The sequence below is a fragment of the Bombina bombina genome, chromosome 1 (genome assembly GCF_027579735.1).
Source record: "Bombina bombina isolate aBomBom1 chromosome 1, aBomBom1.pri, whole genome shotgun sequence".
In the NCBI taxonomy this organism is placed as follows: domain Eukaryota; kingdom Metazoa; phylum Chordata; class Amphibia; order Anura; family Bombinatoridae; genus Bombina; species Bombina bombina.
This window is the reverse complement of record NC_069499.1, coordinates 1,177,526,294-1,177,543,858: the sequence shown is the minus strand read 5'-3', so window position 1 is coordinate 1,177,543,858 and position 17,565 is coordinate 1,177,526,294. Positions and strand designations below refer to the sequence as shown.

Genomic DNA, 17,565 nt, shown 5'->3' with positions numbered 1-17,565 from the left:
AACTGCATGGATCACTCCCATAACTAGGTCTTGCACACAGCGTAGGAATGCCTCTTTCTTTATCTGATTTGCAGATAGCCTTGAAAGATGAAATCTCCCTTGTGGAGGGGAAGCTTTGAAGTCCAGAAGATATCCCTGAGATATGATCTCCAACGCCCAGGGATCCTGAACATCTCTTGCCCACGCCTGGGCGAAGAGAGAAAGTCTGCCCCCTACTAGATCCGTCGCCGGATAGGGGGCCGTTCCTTCATGCTGTCTTAGAGGCAGCAGCAGGCTTTCTGGCCTGCTTGCCTTTGTTCCAGGACTGGTTAGGTTTCCAGGCCTGCTTAGATTGATCAAAAGTTCCCTCTTGTTTTGAAGCGGAGGAAGTTGATGCTGCAGGATTTAAGCCATAGCGCCCTACGCGCTTGGATGGCGAATCCGGAATTCTTAGCCGTTAGTTTAGTCAAATGAACAATGGCATCAGAAACAAATGAGTTAGCTAGCTTAAGTGTTCTAAGCTTGTCAATAATTTCAGTCAATGGAGCTGTATGGATGGCCTCTTCCAGGGCCTCAAACCAGAATGCCGCAGCCGCGGCCGTGACAGGCGCAATGCATGCAAGGGGCTGCAAAATAAAACCTTGTTGAATAAACATTTTCTTAAGGTAACCCTCCAATTTTTTATCCATTGGATCTGAAAAAGCACAACTGTCCTCAACTGGAAAAGTAGTACGCTTTGCTAAAGTAGAAACTGCTCCCTCCACCTTAGGGACCGTCTGCCATAAGTCCCGTGTAGTGGCGTCTATTGGAAACATTTTTCTAAATATAGGAGGTGGGGAAAAAGGCACACCCTGTCTATCCCACTCCTTGCTAATAATTTCTGTAAGCCTTTTAGGTATAGGAAAAACATCAGTACACACCGGCACCGCATAGTATTTATCCAGCCTACACAATTTCTCTGGTACTGCAACTGTGTTACAGTCATTCAGAGCAGCTAATACCTCCCCAAGCAACACACGGAGGTTCTCAAGCTTAAATTTAAAATTAGAAATCTCTGAATCAGGTTTCCCCGAATCAGAGATGTCACCCACAGACTGAAGCTCTCCGTCCTCATGATCTGCATATTGTGACGCAGTATCAGACATGGCCCTTACAGCATCTGCGCGCTCTGTATTTCTCCTAACCCCAGAGCAATCGCGCTTGCCTCTTAATTCAGGCAACCTGGATAATACCTCTGACAGGGTATTATTCATGATTGCAGCCATGTCCTGCAAGGTAATCGCTATGGGCGTCCCTGATGTAATTGGCGCCATATTAGCGTGCATCCCCTGAGCGGGAGGCGAAGGGTCTGACACGTGGGGAGAGTTAGTCGGCATAACTTCCCCCTCGTCAGAATCTTCTGGTGATATTTCTTTTATAGTTAAAGACTGATCTTTACTGTTTAAGGTGAAATCAATACATTTAGTACACATTCTCCTATGGGGCTCCACCATGGCTTTCAAACATAATGAACAAGTAGTTACCTCTGTGTCAGACATGTTTAAACAGACTAGCAATGAGACTAGCAAGCTTGGAAAACACTTTAAACAAGTTTACAAGCAATATAAAAAACGTTACTGCACCTTTAAGAAACACAAATGTTGTCAAAATTTGAAATAACAGTGAAAAAAGGCAGTTACACTAACGAAATTTTTACAGTGTATGTAACAAGTTAGCAGAGCATTGCACCCACTTGCAAATGGATGATTAACCCCTTAATACCAAAAACGGAATAATAAATGACAAAAACGTTTTTTCAGTCACAACAACTGCCACAGCTCTACTGTGGCTTTTTACCTCCCTCAAAAACGACTTTGAAGCCTTTTGAGCCCTTCAGAGATGTCCTGTATCATGCAGAGGGAAGCTGAATGTCTGTCAGTATTTTTAGCTGCACAGAAAAGCACTAAAATAGGCCCTTCCCACTCATATTGCAACAGTGGAAAGCCTAAGGAAACTGTTACTAGGCAAAATTCAAGCCAGCCATGTGGAAAAAAACTAGGCCCCAATAAGTTTTATCACCAAATACATATAAAAACGATTAAACATGCCAGCAAACGTTTTATATTACATTTTTATAAGAGTATGTATCTCTATTAATAAGCCTGATACCAGTCGCTATAACTGCATTTAAGGCTTTACTTACATTAGTTCGGTATCAGCAGCATTTTCTAGCAAATTCCATCCCTAGAAAAATATTAACTGCACATACCTTATTGCAGGAAAACCTGCACGCCATTCCCTCTCTGAAGTTACCTCACTCCTCAGAATATGTGAGAACAGCCATGGATCTTAGTTACTTCTGCTAAGATCGTAGAAAACGCAGGCAGATTCTTCTTCTAAATACTGCCTGAGATAAACAGTACACTCCGGCACCATTTAAAAATAACAAACTTTTGATTGAAGAATAAACTAAGTATAAAACACCACACTCCTCTTACGACCTCCATCTTTGTTGAGGCTTGCAAGAGAATGACTGGATGACAGTTAGGGGAGGAGCTATATAGCAGCTCTGCTGTGGGTGATCCTCTTGCAACTTCCTGTTGGGAAGGAGAATATCCCACAAGTAATGGATGATCCGTGGACTGGATACACTTAAGAGAAAGATGTAGCCAGGTTGCAAAACCAAGACACTGCTAATGCATCCATCATTTCCGCCTGAGGATCCCTTGACCTGAAAAGGTACCTGGGAAATTGAGAGAACACATTTGTATAGAGGTACCAATCTCCCGGATGTAAAGACTGACGGCTGAGATAATCCACCTTTTAAATGTCTAAACCTGAGATCTAAATTGTAGAAATTAGACATGAGATGAATTCCACCTAAGAACGTATTCAAGATACTTCTTAATTGCTAAGGAACTGTGAGTCCCTATTCGATGATTGATATATGCACAGTTGTGATATTGTCTGTCGGAAAGCAAAATGAAAAGTTCTCTCCTAAAAGAGGCCAAGCCTGAAAGAGCTTTGAAAATAGAACAGACAGCTCCCCAACCTGTAAGACTTGCATCCATTAAGAATACAGTCCAGGAAGGACGAACAAAAGGAGGCCCCCTGAATAATACGATGATAGTCTAATCACCAAATCAGAGAGAGTTGAGTGTTAGGATTTGAGAATATCAACTGTGATATCTGAAAACAATCCCTGCACCATTGATTCAGTATGCAAAGCAAAAGAGGTCTTAGATGAAAAACAAGCAAAGGTAACCACGCCCGATGCTGCAGTTAGGAGACCTAAAACTTCCATGAACATAGCCACTGAAAGGAATTTTCTAGACTGTAAGTTAGACAGGCTAACGCCAATTACAATAGACTCTTGTCCGGTAAAGACAAAGACATGAACACTGAATCCATCTAGAAACCCAAAAAGTGACCCTTGTCTGAGAAATCACGAAACTCTTAGGTAAATTAAATCCTCTAACCATGTCTTGAAGAAACAAAACTAGTTGATTCATGAGAGATTCCAATAAAAGAAAAGATTAAGCGAATACCAAGATACCATCCAAATAAGGAAACACCACAATACCCTACTGTCTTATTACAGAAAGAAGGGCACCCAGAACCTTTGAAAAGATGCATAAAGCTGTCACTAAACCAAATGGAAAAGCGACAAATTGGTAAAGCTTAAAGATAAACATCCTGTAAAATGGAGTGGACATGAAATGACCTTGCTGAACAAAAAGGCATAATAGTCCTTATAATCGCCAACTTGAAAGTTGAGACTAACAAAACAATATAAGTCTTCATATCCAAGATTGGACTGAATAAACCTTTTCTTCTTTGGGACAAAGAATAGAATTGAATAGAAACCCAATTCCTGTTCCTGCGAAAACTGGTAAAAATCACTCCTGAAAAAAAATTCAGAGTGTACTGAGAAAGAAATAATCTTCCCATAGAAGGTCTCATTCTAAAAATCTATTCAAACCCTAAGAATAATATAGATTTTGTACTGAATTCATCCAAAAACAATTTAATCTGCCCCCCACCAGAAGGACTGGTTTGAGAACCGCACCTTCATGCAGTCTAATAACTAGTAATAAGATAGCGTTTTTTCTCCCAGAAAGATACAAAAAACGCTTTTTCAGTGCTTAACAAATTAGCAGCTGATAAAAACAGTTATTAATACCCAAATAAATGGTACACAATAAATTGACCTCAAAAGGCCGAAGGGCTGTATTAACCCTGCCAGGATATGAATCTATGACCCTTGGATCTAGAACAAGCATTTGTAGTCAGGACATTCACCAACTGATCTACATCACCGGACTAAAAGTAGAGCAGAAAAAACAGAATTTATGCTTACCTGATAAATTACTTTCTCTTGTGATGTATCGAGTCCACGGATTCATCCTTTACTTGTGGGATATTCTCCTTCCCAACAGGAAGTGGCAAAGAGAGCACACAGCAGAGCTGTCCATATAGCTCCCCCTCCAGCTCCACCCCCCAGTCATTCGACCGAAGGTTAGGAAGAAAAAGGAGAAACCATAGGGTGCAGTGGTAACTGTAGTTAAAACAAAAAAGCTACCTGACTTAATAGCCAGGGCGGGCCGTGGACTCGATACATCACAAGAGAAAGTAATTTATCAGGTAAGCATAAATTCTGTTTTCTCTTGTAAGATGTATCGAGTCCACGGATTCATCCTTTACTTGTGGGATACCAATACCAAAGCTTTAGGACACGGATGAAGGGAGGGAACAAGACAGGTACCTTAAACGGAAGGCACCACTGCCTGTAAGACCTTTCTCCCAAAAATAGCCTCCGAAGAAGCAAAAGTATCGAATTTGTAAAATTTGGAAAAAGTATGCAGCGAAGACCAAGTCGCTGCCTTACAAATCTGTTCAACAGAAGCCTCATTTTTAAAAGCCCATGTGGAAGCCACTGCTCTGGTAGAATGAGCAGTAATCGTTTCGGGAGGCTGCTGGCCAGCAGTCTCATAGGCCAAACGGATGATGCTTTTCAGCCAAAATGAAAGAGGTAGCAGTCGCCTTCTGATCTCTCCTCTTACCAGAATAGATAACAAACAATGAAGGTGTTTGTCTGAAATCCTTAGTTGCTTGTAAATAGAACTTTAAAGCACGAACCACATCAAGATTGTGTAACAGACGTTCCTACTTCGAAGAAGGATTAGGACACAGAGAAGGAACAACAATTTCCTGGTTAATATTCTTATTAGACACAACCTTAGGAAGAAAACCGGGTTTGGTACGCTAAACTACCTTATCTGCATGGAAAACCAGGTAAGGTGAATCACACTGTAAAGCAGATAACTCTGAAACTCTTCGAGCAGAAGAGATAGCTACCAAAAACAAAACTTTCCAAGATAAAAGCTTAATATCTATGGAATGTAAAGGTTCAAACGGAACCCCTTGCAGAACTGAAAGAACTAAATTCAGACTCCATGGCGGAGCCACAGGTCAATAAACAAGCTTGATTCTGACTAAACGCTTGAACGTCTGGTACCTATGCCAGACGTTTGTGTAAAAGAATAGACAAAGCAGATATCTGTCCTTTTAAGGAACTAGCTGATAATCCTTTCTCCAATCCATCTTGGAGAAAGGACAATATCCTGGGAATCCTAATCTTACTCCATGAGACACTCTTGGATTCACACCAAAAAAACACAATTTATGTTTACCTGATAAATTTATTTCTCTTGTGGTGTATCCAGTCCACGGATCATCCATTACTTGTGGGATATTCTCCTTCCCAACAGGAAGTTGCAAGAGGACACCCACAGCAGAGCTGCTATATAGCTCCTCCCCTAACTGCCATATCCAGTCAATCGACCGAAAACAAGCAGAGAAATGAGAAACCATAGGGTGCAGTGGTGACTGTAGTTTAAAATTAAAAAATACCTGCCTTAAAATGACAGGGCGGGCTGTGGACTGGATACACCACAAGAGAAATAAATTTATCAGGTAAGCATAAATTGTGTTTTCTCTTGTAAGGTGTATCCAGTCCACGGATCATCCATTACTTGTGGGATACCAATACCAAAGCTAAAGTACACGGATGAAGGGAGGGACAAGGCAGGTACTTAAACGGAAGGTACCACTGCCTGTAAGACCTTTCTCCCAAAACAAAAGTATCAAATTTGTAGAATTTTGAAAAAGTATGAAGCGAAGACCAAGTCGTCGCCTTGCAAATCTGTTCAAAAGAAGCATAATTTTTAAAGGCACAAGTGGAAGCCACAGCTCTAGTAGAATGAGCTGTAATCCTTTCAGGAGGCTGCTGTCCAGCAGTCTCATAGGCTAAGCGGATTATGCTCCTTAGCCAAAAAGAAAGAGAGGTTGCCGAAGCCTTTTGACCTCTCCTCTGTCCTGAGTAGACAACAAACAAAGCAGATGTTTGACGAAAATCTTTAGTAGCTTGTAAGTAAAACTTTAAAGCACGAACCACGTCCAGGTTGTTTGATAGACGTTCCTTCTTTGAAGAAGGATTAGGACACAAGGATGGAACAACAATCTCTTGATTGATATTCTTGTTAGATACCACCTTAGGTAAAAACCCAGGTTTGGTACGCAGGACTACCTTATCCGAATGGAAGATCAGATAAGGAGAATCACATTGCAAGGCAGATAACTTTGAGACTCTACGAGCCGAGGAAATAGCTACCAAAAAAAGAACTTTCCAAGAAAAAAGTTTGATATCTATGGAATGAAGAGGTTCAAACGGAACTCCTTGAAGAACCTTAAGAATCAGATTTAAGCTCCATGGTGGAGCAACAGGTTTAAACACAGGCATGATTCTAACTAAAGCCTGACAAAATGCTTGAACGTCTGGAATGTCTGCCAGACGCTTGTGCAAAAGAATAGACAGGGCAGAAATCTGTCCCTTTAAAGAACTAGCTATATTTCACTACTCTCTCTTACTACCTCCATGCTTGTTCAGAGTTGCAAGAGAATGACTGGATATGGCAGTTAGGGGAGGAGCTATATAGCAGCTCTGCTGTGGGTGTCCTCTTGCAACTTCCTGTTGGGAAGGAGAATATCCCACAAGTAATGGATGATCCGTGGACTGGATACACCTTACAAGAGAAAGATATTTTCGCCAAATCTTATGGTAGATTTTCCTGGTGAAAGGCTTTCTAGCCTGAATCAGGGTATCAATAACCGACTCAGAGAAACCACGCTTTGATAGAATTAGGCGTTCAATCTCCAAGCAGTCAGACGCAGAGAAATTAGATTTGGATGTTTGAAAGGACCTTGTATTAGAAGGTCCTGCCTCATTGGTAGTGTCCATGGTGGCACAGATGACATGTCCACTAGGTCTGCATACCAGGTCCTGCGTGGCCACGCAGGCGCTATTAGAATTACCGAAGCCCTCTCCTGCTTGATTCTGGCAAACAGACGAGGGAGGAGAGGAAACGGTGGAAAAACATAGGCCAGATTGAAGGACCAAGGCGCTGCTAGAGCATCTATCAGCACCGCCTGGGGATCCCGGGACCTGGACCCGTAAAGAGAAAGTTTGGTGTTCTGACGGGACGCCATCAGATCCAATTCTAGAGTGCCCCATAGCTGAGTCAGCTGGGCAAATACCTCCGGGTGGAGTTCCCACTCCCCCGGGTGAAAAGTCTGACGACTTAGAAAATCCGCCTCCCAGTTGTCTACTCCTGGGATGTGAATTGCTGAGAGATGGCAGGAGTGATCCTCCGCCCACCTGATTATTTTGGTTACTTCCGTCATTGCTAGGGAACTCCTTGTTCCCCCTTGATGATTGACGTAAGCTACAGTCGTGATGTTGTCCGACTGAAATCTGATGAATTTGGCCGCGGCTAGCTGAGGCCATGCCTGAAGAGCGTTGAATATCGCCCTCAGTTCCAGAATGTTTATCGGGAGAAGAGCTTCTTCCCGAGACCATAAGCCCTGAGCTTTCAGGGAGTCCCAAACTGCACCCCAGCCCAACAGACTGGCGTCGGTCGTTACGAAGATCCACTCTGGTCTGTGGAAACACATTCCCTGAGACAGGTGATCCTGAGACAACCACCAGAGAAGAGAATCTCTGGTCCCCTGGTCCAACTGTATTTGAGGAGACAAATCTGCATAATCCCCATTCCACTGTTTGAGCATGCATAGTTGCAGTGGTCTGAGGTGTATCCGTGCAAAACGGACTATGTCCATTGCCGCTACCATTAATCAGATTGTCCCCATGCACTGAGCTACAGACGGCCGAGGAATGGAATGAAGGGCTCGGCAAGAGGTTAAGAGTTTTAACTTTCTGACTTCCGCCAGAAATATTTTCATTTCTACCGAGTCTATCAGAGTTCCTAGGAAGAAAACTCTTGTGTGAGACTTGGCTCTTTGGAAAGTCGATGCCTGAATTAAGATGTCGTCTAGATAAAGCGCCACTGCTATGCCCCGCGGTCTTAGAACCACCAGGAGGGACCCTAGCACCTTTGTGAAAATTCTAGGAGCAGTTGGCAACCCTAAAAGAAGAGCCACAAACTGGTAATGCTTGTCCAGAAAGGCGAACCTGAGAAACTGGTGATGATCTTTGTGGATAGGAATGTGCAGATACGCATCCTTTAAATCCACAGTGGTCATATATTGACCCTCCTGGATCATTGGTAAGATTGTCCGAATGGTCTCCATGCTGAATGATGGGACTGAGGAATTTGTTTAGAATTTTGAGATCCAGGATTGGTCTGAAAGTTCCTTCTTTCTTGGGAACAACAAACAGGTTTGAGTAAAAACCCAGCCCTTGTTCCGCAATTGGAACTGGGTGGATCACTCCCATTGTATGTAGGTCTTCTACACAGCGTAAGAACGCCTCTTTCTTTGTCTGGTCTGTAGACAGACGAGAAATGTGGAACCTTCCCCTTGGAAGGGAGTCCTTAAATTCTAGAAGATATCCCTGGGGTACAATCTCTAAGGCCCAGGGATCGAGTACATCTCTTGCCCAGGCCCGAGCGAAGAGAGAGAGTCTGCCCCCTACTAGATCCGGTCCCGGATCGGGGGCTACCCCTTCATGCTGTCTTGGAGGCAGCTGCAGGCTTCTTGGCCTGTTTACCCTTGTTACAGCCCTGGTAAGGTTTCCAGGCTGACCTGGGTTGGGAAGAGTTACCCTCTTGCTTTGCAGCAGGGGAGGATGAAGCGAGACCGCTCCTGAAATTCCGAAAGGAACGAAAATTATTTTGTTTGTTCTTTGTCTTAAAGGACTTGTCCTGAGGGAGAGCATGGCCTTTCCCCCCAGTGATTTCTGAGATAATCTCTTTAAATTCAGGCCCAAAGAGGGTCTTTCCTTTGAAAGGGATGTTCAAGAGTTTGGATTTTGACGACACATCGGCCGACCAGGACTTTAGCCATAGCGCCCTGCGCGCTAAAATGGCGAAACCTGAATTCTTTGCTGCTAACTTAGCTAGTTGGAAAGCGGCATCTGTGATAAAAGAATTAGCCAACTTAAGAGCCTTAATTCTGTCCATAATGTCCTCATATGAGGTCTCCGTCTGGAGCGCATCTTCCAGCGCCTCGAACCAGAAAGCAGCTGCATTAGTTACAGGAACAATGCACGCAATAGGTTGGAGAAGAAAACCTTGTTGAACAAAAATTTTCTTAAGTAAACCCTCTAATTTCTTATCCATAGGGTCTTTGAAAGCACAACTGTCTTCAATTGGTATGGTTGTGCGTTTAGCAAGTGAAGAAATAGCCCCCTCCACCTTAGGGACGGTCTGCCACGAGTCCCGCATGGGGTCAGATATGGGGAACATTTTCTTAAAAACAGGAGGGGGAACGAAGGGAATACCTGGTCTATCCCACTCCCTAGTAACGATATCCGCAATCCTCTTAGGAACCGGGAACACATCCGTGTAAACAGGAACTTCCAGGTACTTGTCCATTTTACACAAATTTTCTGGAAACACCATAGGGTCGCAGTCATCCAGAGTAACTAATACCTCCCTGAGCAAACAGCGGAGGTGGTCTAGTTTAAATTTACAAGCCAATATATCTGAATTCGGAAATTTCTCCCTCAGACAGCACATCCCTCACCTCAACTTCAGAGCGTTGTGAGGGTATATCGGATACGGCTACTAAAGCGTCAGAATGCTCATTATCTGTTGTTAAAACAGAGCTACCACGCTTTGCAGGTAACACGGGCAGTTTAGATAAGAACTCTGAGAGGGTATTATTCATAACTGCCGCCAAGTCTTGCAAGGTAAGAGAGTTAGACGCACTAGAGGTGCTAGGCGTCGTTTGAGCGGGCGTAACTGGTTGTGACACTTGGGGAGAGGTTGACGGGCTAACCTCGTTACCTTCTGTCTGAGAATCATCTTGGGCCACATTTTTAAGTGTAACAATATGTTCTTTAAAGTGTATAGACATATCAGTACAAGTGGGACACATTCTGAGAGGGGGTTCCACCATGGCTCGGCTTCTAAGCACATTGAACAAGGATTTTCCTTGGTGTCAGACATGTTAAACAGACTAGTAGTAAAACAAGCAGGCTTGGAAATCCCTTTAATCAAGTAAAAACACACTTTGAAAAAAACGTTACTATGCCTTTAAGAGATAAAAAAAGGCACACAATTTTGCAAAACAGTGAAAAAATGCAGCAAACTGTTCGAAATTTTTACAGAATGTACCTAAAGCATTAGTAAGATTGCACCACTCGCAATAAAAATGATTAACCCCTTAATGCCCAAACCGGATCGACAGTAAGCCAAAAAACGGTTAAAAAACGTTCAGCACCTTGCCACAGCTCTGCTGTGGTCCTACCTGCCCTTAGGAACCAGATTTGTGGGGAAAAAGCTTCTTATAGGCCCTCAAACTGCAGCAGGAGCCTCCATGTGAAACAGCCTGAACTTCTAGTTAAATATAACTGCGCATCTGAGGCGCGAAATTAGGCCCCTCCCACCTCACTACGGTGCTTGTGAGGCCTAAAGAAACACTCCAAAGTGTTTTAATATTAGCCATGTGGGTAACAACCCCTGAAAGAAACCCAAAGGAACCTTCAAAGTGTCTCAAAAAAACGAGATTTTCAATAAAGACTGTTTGCCTTGAAAGTAGTGTCAACCAGCATAAACTAGCCCTGTTATGTAAGCTTGAAATTCAATACTTAGTCTCTGAATACAGCTTACCCTTCCCTCATGTGGATATTATCAGTCTTCTCTAGCATTATCACAGTCTTGTCTAGAAAAAAAAAAGACTGAACATACCTTATTGCAGCCTAACCTGCAAACCGTTCCCCCCAACTGAAGTTTTCTTGCACTCCTCAGTCCTTTGTGGGAACAGCAGTGGATTTTAGTTACAACATGCTAAAATCATCTTCCTCCCTGCAGAAATCTTCTCCTTTCTGCTAGAGAGTAAATGGTACACACCGGTACCATTTAAAATAACAAAATCTTGCTTGTAGAAAATAAAAACTACATTTTTTTTTACCACATTCACTTTACCCTTCCGATTGCTTAGAGCCGGCAAAGAGAATGACTGGGGGTGGAGCTGGAGGGGGAGCTATATGGACAGCTCTGCTGTGTGCTCTCTTTGCCACTTCCTGTTGGGAAGGAGAATATCCCACAAGTAAAGGATGAATCCGTGGACTCGATACACCTTACAAGAGAAATCTCTATACCTCAAGAAATAGTGGAGATAATAGAAATCAAACAATTATCCTAACAAGATCGAGATAATAAAATATGTTTGAAACCATAATAATAGATATAGTAAACATAATTAAATGAATACATCTGAAGTAAATAAACAGAGTTATATACTTAAGAATCTGAAACTGCTTATGCTAACTGTTCAACAAAGGTTGAGAGAACAGTAATGTCAGCCACAGATAAAGCAGAGCTAAAAAGAATTTAATACATATATATATATACACACACACATACAGTATATATACACACACACGTATGACAGCCAGTCTATATTATGAATTCATGAGTTATGTATATACAATATTAACACACTCTCTGCCATGTCTTCATACAACTATATAATCCAGTCCATTTAGTTCGTATGCGATAAACGACCATTTCAAATGTTATTTTTGGAACACCCGCTGGAGGTAGCAACGTCATCACCTGGGAGTGTTTCCATTACGGAGGCTGAAGGCGGCGGCATTTTCTCCCTACAGAACGTCTAAGGTACACATACTGGTTATTGACTAAGGCTCTGTGTTGCCTTTGTCTTTCCTCTCTTACTGTGATTTATATATAGATATATAGCCACCAATCAGCAGCTAGAACCTAGGTTCTTTGATGCTCCTGAGCTTTCCTAGATAAACCTTTCAACAAAGGAAAACAAGAGAAGGAAGCAAATTAAATAATAGAAGTAAATTGGAAATATGTTTCAAATTGTATTCTCTCTCTGAATCATAAAAACATAATTTATGTAAGAACTTACCTGATAAATTAATTTCTTTCATATTAGCAAGAGTCCATGAGCTAGTGACGTATGGGATAATGACTACCCAAGATGTGGATCTTCCACGCAAGAGTCACTAGAGAGGGAGGGATAAAATAAAGACAGCCAATTCCGCTGAAAAAAATCCACACCCAAAAATAAAGTTTAAATCTCATAAAGAAAAAAACTGAAAATATAAACAGAAGATTCAAACTGAAACAGCTGCCTGAAGTACTTTTCTACCAAAGACAGCTTCAGAAGAAGAAAACACATCAAAATGGTAGAATTTAGTAAAAGTATGCAAAGAAGACCAAGTTGCTGCTTTGCAAATCTGATCAACCGAAGCATCATTCCTAAACGCCCAGGAAGTAGAAACTGACCTAGTAGAATGAGCTGTAATCCTTTGAGGCGGAGTTTTACCCGACTCAACATAAGCATGATGAATTAAAGATTTCAACCAAGATGCCAAAGAAATGGCAGAGGCCTTCTGACCTTTCCTAGAACCGGAAAAGATAAAAAATAGACTAGAAGTCTTTCGGAAATTCTTAGTAGCTTCAACATAATATTTCAAAGCTCTAACTACATCCAAAGAATGCAATGATTTCTCCTTAGAATTCTTAGGATTAGGACATAATGAAGGAACCACAATTTCTCTACTAATGTTGTTAGAATTCACAACCTTAGGTAAAAATTTAAAAGAAGTTCGCAACACCGCCTTATCCTGGTGAAAAATCAGAAAAGGAGACTCACAAGAAAGAGCAGATAATTCAGAAACTCTTCTGGCAGAAGAGATGGCCAAAAGGAACAAAACTTTCCAAGAAAGTAATTTAATGTCCAATGAATGCATAGGTTCAAACGGAGGAGCTTGAAGAGCCCCCAGAACCAAATTCAAACTCCAAGGAGGAGAAATTGACTTAATGACAGGTTTTATACGAACCAAAGCTTGTACAAAACAATGAATATCAGGAAGATTAGCAATCTTTCTGTGAAAAAGAACAGAAAGAGCAGAGATTTGTCCTTTCAAGGAACTTGCAGACAAACCTTTATCCAAACCATCCTGAAGAAACTGCAAAATTCTCGGAATTCTAAAAGAATGACAGGAAAAAAAGATGAGAAAGACACCAAGAAATGTAAGTCTTCCAGACTCTATAATATATCTCCCTAGATACAGATTTACGAGCCTGTAACATAGTATTAATCACAGAGTCAGAGAAACCTCTTTGACTAAGAATCAAGCGTTCAATCTCCATACCTTTAAATTTAAGGATTTGAGATCCTGATGGAAAAAAGGACCTTGCGACAGAAGGTCTGGTCTTAACGGAAGAGTCCACGGTTGGCAAGAGGCCATCCGGACAAGATCCGCATACCAAAACCTGTGAGGCCATGCTGGAGCTACCAGCAGAACAAACGAGCATTCCTTCAGAATCTTGGAGATTACTCTTGGAAGAAGAACTAGAGGCGTAAAGATATAGGCAGGATGATACTTCCAAGGAAGTGACAATGCATCCACTGCTTCCGCTTGAGGATCCCTGGATCTGGACAGATACCTGGGAAGTTTCTTGTTTAGATGAGAGGCCATCAAATCTATTTCTGGAAGTCCCCACATTTGAACAATCTGAAGAAATATCTCTGGGTGAAGAGACCATTCGCCCGGATGTAACGTTTGGCGACTGAGATAATCCGCTTCCCAATTGTCTATACCTGGGATATGAACCGCAGAAACTAGACAGGAGCTGGATTCCGCCCAAACCAGAATTTGAGATTCTTCTTTCATAGCCAGAGGACTGTGAGTCCCTCCTTGATGAATGATGTATGCCACAGTTGTGACATTGTCTGAAAACAAATGAACGATTCTCTCTTTAGAAGAGGCCAAGACTGAAGAGCTCTGAAAATTGCACGGAGTTCCAAAATATTGATCGGTAATCTCACCTCCTGAGATTCCCAAACCCCTTGTGCCGTCAGAGACCCCCACAAAGCTCCCCAACCTGTAAGACTTGCATCTGTTGAAATTACAGTCCAGGTCGGAAGAACAAAAGAAGCCCCCTGAACTAAACGATGGTGATCTGTCCACCACGTCAGAGAGTGTCGTACAATCTGTTTTAAAGATATTAATTGAGATATCTTTGTAATCCCTGCACCACTGGTTCAGCATACAGAGCTGAAGAGGTCGCATGTGAAAACGAGCAAAGGGGATCGCGTCCGATGCAGCAGTCATAAGACCTAGAATTTCCATGCATAAGGCTACCGAAGGGAATGATTGTGACTGAAGGTTTTGACAAGCTAATATCAATTTTAGACGTCTCTTGTCTGTCAAAGATAGAGTCATGGACACTGAATCTATCTGGAAACCTAAAAAGGTTACCCTTTTCTGAGGAATCAATGAACTTTTTGGTAAATTGATCCTCCAACCATGATCTTGAAGAAACAACACAAGTCGATTCGTATGAGATTCTGCTAAATGTGAAGACTGAGCAAGTACCAAGATATCGTCCATATAAGGAAATACCACAATACCCTGTTCTCTGATTACAGACAGAAGGGCACCGAGAACCTTTGTAAAAATTCTTGGAGCTGTTGCTAGGCCAAACGGCAGAGCCACAAACTGGTAATGCTTGTCTAGGAAAGAGAATCTCAGAAACTGATAGTGATCTGGATGAATCGGAATATGCAGATATGCATCCTGTAAATCTATTGTAGACATATAATGCCCTTGCTGAACAAAAGGCAGGATAGTCCTTACAGTTACCATTTTGAATGTTGGTATCCTTACATAACGATTCAATATTTTTAGATCCAGAACTGGTCTGAAGGAATTCTCCTTCTTTGGTACAATGAAGAGATTTGAATAAAACCCCAGCCCCTGTTCCAGAACTGGAACTGGCATAATTACTCCAGCCAACTCTAGATCTGAAACACATTTCAGAAATGCTTGAGCCTTCGCTGGGTTTACTGGGACACGGGAAAGAAAAAATCTCTTTGCAGGAGGCCTTATCTTGAAGCCAATTCTGTACCCTTCTGAAACAATGTTCTGAATCCAAAGATTGTGAACGGAATTGATCCAAATTCCTTTGAAAAAACGTAATCTGCCCCCTACCAGCTGAGCTGGAATGAGGGCCGCACCTTCATGTGGACTTAGGAGCTGGCTTTGATTTTCTAAAAGGCTTGGATTTATTCCAGACTGGAGATGGTTTCAAAACTGATACCGCTCCTGAGGATGAAGGATCAGGCTTTTGTTCCTTGTTGTGACGAAAGGAACGAAAACGATTATTAGACCTAAATTTACCTTTAGATTTTTTATCCTGTGGTAAAAAAGTTCCTTTCCCTCCAGTAACAGTTGAGATAATAGAATCCAACTGAGAACCAAATAATTTATTACCCTGGAAAGAAAGGGAAAGCAGAGTAGACTTAGAAGACATATCAGCATTCCAATTTTTAAGCCATAAAGCTCTTCTAGCTAAAATAGCTAGAGACATATACCCGACATCAACTCTAATAATATCAAAGATGGCATCACAAATAAAATTATTAGCATGTTGAAGAAGAATAATAATGCTATGAGAATTATGATCTGTTACTTGTTCCGCTAAAGCTTCTAACCAAAAAGTTGAAGCTGCAGCAACATCTGCTAAAGATATAGCAGGTCTAAGAAGATTACCTGAACACAAGTAAGCTTTTCTTAGAAAGGATTCAACTTTCCTATCTAAAGGATCCTTAAAGGAAGTACCATCTGCCGTAGGAATAGTAGTATGCTTAGCAAGAGTAGAGACAGCCCCATCAACCTTAGGGATTTTGTCCCAAAACTCTAATCTGTCAGCTGGCACAGGATATAATTGCTTATAACGTTTAGAAGGAGTAAATGAATTACCCAAATTATTCCATTCCCTGGAAATTACTTCAGAAATAGCACCAGGGACAGGAAAAACTTCTGGAATAACTACAGGAGATTTAAAAACCTTATCTAAACGTTTAGATTTAGTATCAAGAGGACCAGATCCTCAATTTCTAATGCAATTAGGGACTTCTTTAAGTAAAGAACGAATAAATTCCATTTTAAATAAATATGAAGATTTATCAGCATCAACCTCTGAGACAGAATCCTCTGAACCAGAAGAACCATTATCAGAATCAGAATGATGATGTTCATTTAAAAATTCATCTGAAAAATGAGAAGTTTTAAAAGACTTTTTACGTTTACTAGGAGGAGGAATAACAGACATAGCCTTCTTAATGGATTTAGAAACAAAATCTCTTATGTTATCAGGAACACTCTGAGTATTAGATGTTGACGGAACAGCAACAGGTAATGTAACAGTACTAAAGGAAATATTTTCTGCATTAACAAGTTTGTCATGACAATCAGTACAAACAACAGCTGGAGGAACAGATACCATAAGTTTACAGCAGATACACTTAGCTTTGGTAGCTCCAGCACCAGGCAGCGATTTTCCAGAAGTATCTTCTGACTCAGTTTCAACGTGGGACATCTTGCAATATGTAATAGAAAAAACAACATATAAAGCAACATTGATCAAATTCCTTAAATGACAGTTTCAGGAATGGGAAAAAATGCCAGTGAACAAGCTTCTAGCAACCAGAAGCAATAAATAATGAGACTTAAATAATGTGGAGACAATAGTGACGCCCATATTTTTTTAGCGCCAAAAAAGACGCCCACATTATTTGGCGCCTAAATGCTTTTGGCGCCAAAAATGACGCCACATCCGGAACGCCAACAGTTTTGGCGCAAAAAAACGTCAAAAAATGACGCAACTTCCGGCGACACGTATGACGCCGGAAACAGAAAAAAAAATTTGCGCCAAAAAAGTCCACGCCAAGAATGACGCAATAAAATGAAGCATTTTCAGCCCCCGCGAGCCTAACAGCCCACAGGGAAAAAATCAAATTTTAAGGTAAGAAAAAATGATTTATTCATATGCATTATCCCAAATATGAAACTGACTGTCTGAAATAAGGAACGTTGAACATCCTGAGTCAAGGCAAATAAAAGTTTGAATACATATATTTAGAACTTTATAAAAAAGTGCCCAACCATAGCTTAGAGTGTCACAGAAAATAAGACTTACTTACCCCAGGACACTCATCTACATGTTGTAGAAAGCCAAACCAGTACTGAAACGAAAATCAGTAGAGGTAATGGTATATATATATATATATATATATATATATATATATATATATATATAT

At 41.4% G+C, this 17,565-nt stretch overlaps 1 protein-coding gene across 1 annotated transcript in view; it reads right to left on the bottom strand.

The window, feature by feature from the left end:
• Positions 1-17,565, bottom strand: part of LOC128663856 (serine/threonine-protein kinase tousled-like 2) — an 894,029-nt gene that overhangs the window by 708,858 nt on the left and 167,606 nt on the right. The gene's annotated exons all lie outside the window — the stretch shown is intronic.